The sequence below is a fragment of the Myotis lucifugus genome, unplaced genomic scaffold (genome assembly GCF_000147115.1).
Source record: "Myotis lucifugus unplaced genomic scaffold, Myoluc2.0 scaffold_3997, whole genome shotgun sequence".
Classification (NCBI taxonomy): Eukaryota; Metazoa; Chordata; class Mammalia; order Chiroptera; family Vespertilionidae; genus Myotis; species Myotis lucifugus.
The window spans coordinates 3,582-6,793 of record NW_005875045.1 but is presented as its reverse complement, the minus strand read 5'-3'; positions in this window follow the sequence as shown (position 1 = coordinate 6,793).

The following is a 3,212-nucleotide window of genomic DNA, read 5'->3' as shown; positions in this document are numbered from 1 at the left end:
CCCGGCACAGGCTGTTGCCATAGAAACCGCAGCTGCAGGGCCCGGAGATGGGGAAGGCGGCTGGTGGGACCAGGGGGATGGAGGGCCGAGCGGAGGGGAGATGTGCATATGGTCCAGGGGCAGACGCCAGACGCAGGCCCTTCTCTCTCCATCTCCTGCTGCCCCCGGAGAAGATATGGAGTCTGACCTTGACCCCATGACCTTCTGGACACCCCCCCCCAGGCAGCCGCCCCCTCGGTGAGCCCTCCGTGCACCCCACACCCAGCTGGAGGGGCTGTGAGCCTCTCTCTGTCCAGGGGGGAGAACGGTTTCCTCTCTCTCTTTGAAGTTGATTTGAGAGAGAGAGACATCGATTTGTTGTTCCACTTATTTTTTTAACATAGATATTTTTATATTTTTTAAATTGATTTCAGAGAGGAAATAAAAGCGTAATGTGCCCTAACCGGTGTGGCTCAGTGGATAGAGCGTCGGCCTGCGGACTCAAGGGTCCCAGGTTCGATTCCAGTCAAGGGCATGTACCTTGGTTGTGGGCACATCCCCAGTGGGGGGCATGCAGGAGGCAGCCGATCAATGATTCTCTCTCATCATTGGTGTTTCAGTCTCTCTCTCTCCCTCTCCCTTCCTCTCTGACATCAATGAAAATATATATATATATTTTTAAATTGTTCTCCCAAGACCCAGTTTAACAGACGGGAGACACCGGCCTGGGCCCGGATTCAGTCTCAAACCCGTGCCTCTCCCCCATTCCCCGCACCAAGCTGTTTAGTTCCGTTATCCCTGGGTCCTCGCTGATGGGGGGTTGGGGGGGAGGCCGGCTCTGGTTGCCTTGGAAACCTGTGCGCTGAAGAATGAGCTGCAGGATTAAGTGTCCGCTCCGGGCCTCAGAGCGTGTAGGTGAAAATGCAGTGATGGTCACACAACGTCGCCACGAATGGCGCTTAGACGCACTCGGAGGCTATGTCTGGGCAGACACACCAGGAACATGTCGTGAGAGAGGGCGAGGGAGCGACTGGTTTCTCCCTTCCCCCTTCTCCTCTGCTAACGTGCACATGTACCACCTTCTCTTTTCTTTTTTTTAACATATATTTTCTATGAGAGAGAGAGAGAAAGAGAGAGAGAGAGAGAGAGACATCAGTCTGTTGTTCCACTCTCCTATACATTCATTGCTTGCTTCTTGTCTGTGCCCTGACCGGGGATCGAACCGCCAACCTTGGGGTATCGGGATGATCCTGTAACCGACTGAGCTACCCCGACAGGACTCTGATCACCTTTCCTGAAACGTAAAGATGGCACGACAGGCGTATCCAGAAAAAGTTCAGCGAGAGCCCGGCTGGATGGCTCAGTGGTTGAGCGTCGACCTATGAACCGGGAGATCAGGGTTCGATTCCTGGTCAGGGCCCAGGGTCCAGGATGCAGGCTCCATCCCCAGTGTGGAAATTTCAGAAGCATGATTTTTTTGATACATGGGCAGCTGGTGATCCTTGGTCATGGCGTCCGAAGAAAGAAAGAAAGAAAGAAAGAAAGAAAGAAAGAAAGAAAGAAAGAAAGAAAGAAAGAAGGAAGGAAGGAAGGAAGGAAGGAAGGAAGGAAGGAAGGAAGGAAGGAAGGAAGGAAGGAAGGAAGGAAGGAAGAAGAAAGAAAGAAAGAAAGAAAGAAAGAAAGAAAGAAAGAAAGAAAGAAAGAAAGAAAGAAAGAAAGAAAGAAAGAAAGAAAGAAGGAAAAGAAAGAAAGAGAGAGAAGGCGCTGGCACTGGCTGGTGTAGCTCTCAGTTGGTTGAGCTTCGTCCTGGGCACAGAAAGGTCACCAGTTCAATTCCTGGTCAGGGCACATACCTCCCCCACATGGATGTTTCTCTCTCTCTCCCTCCTGTTCCACTCTCTCTTAAAAAAAATCACCCTAGCAGATGTGACTCAGTGGATAGAGCATGGGCCTGCGGACTGAAGGATCTTGGGTTCGATTCCCGTCAAGAGCACAAGCCCGGGTTTTGGGCTGGATCCCCAGTGGGGGGCGTGCAGGAGGCAGCCGATCCATGATTCTCTCCCATCATTGATGTTTCTCTCTCTCTCTCTCCCTCTCCCTTCCTCTCTGAAACATACATACATATATATATATATATATATATATATATATATATATATATATATATATAAATTTTAAAAAACATCATGTGGGTGAAACCATTTGCTACAGGGAGACAGTGCAGGGGGGGGGGGGTCTGTGATAATCAAAGGATTTCCCTGCGTTTTTGTTTTGTTTTGTATTGCTTTTTCCGTGTTTTGTATTGCTTTTTTGGTGTTTTTATTTATTTATTTTTAATATATTTTATTGATTTTTTACAGAGAGGAAGGGAGAGAGATAGAGAGTTAGAAACATCGATGAGAGAAACATCGATCAGCTGCCTCCTGCACATCTCCTACTGGGGATGTGCCCGCAACCCAGGTACATGCCCTTGACGGAAACGAACCTGGAACTTTCAGTCCGCAGGTCGACGCTCTATCCACTGAGCCAAACCGGTTTCGGCAGGTGTTTTTATTTTTATTTATTTTATTTTTGAGAGACATCCAGCTGTTGGCCTCCGGTTGCGCGCCCTTGCCAAGAAACCCCAATCTTGCGACCCTTTTGGTGCTGGGGGGCGCACAGGGCCCCCGGGCTCCTGCCTTTGTACAGAGAGCCTATCGGGTTAGACGGCAGGGGGTCTGGGTGCCCCTTATCCCAGGGGCTCAGGTCTGTACCCAGCGGCCCCCAGCCCCGCGCACACCCCACGGGCTCAGGGCTGTGCCGAGGGCGCCCCCCCAAGTTTCGCGCGCACCCCACGGGACTGTGCCCCGCGGCCCCCCAGCCTGGTGCGCAGCAGCTGCTGGGATCAAGGCCGGGCGCGGGCTGTGCGGCCCCAGCGCTTGGGGAGCCCGGGCCCCCCGCAGCTGTCGGGGGATTAGCTGTGAGGAAAGCCGATCTTGTGCGCAATGGCTCAGGCATGTCCGCCCGGGCAGCTGAGCCCAAGGTTCGCGGCTGGGGAAGGTGCAGAGGCCCTGGTTGCGTGAGTTCTCCGTGGGGGACCCCGCAGGCGCCCCGAGAAGCAGGGGGCGGGGTGCAGAGGACGCGTGGGCTGCAAACACGACAGAGAGGAGGTGGCTTGGGGTCCGGGCCGGTAGCTCAGTTGGTGAGAGCGTCCTCTGGATTCACCAAGATTGTGGGTTCGAGCCAGTCCGGGA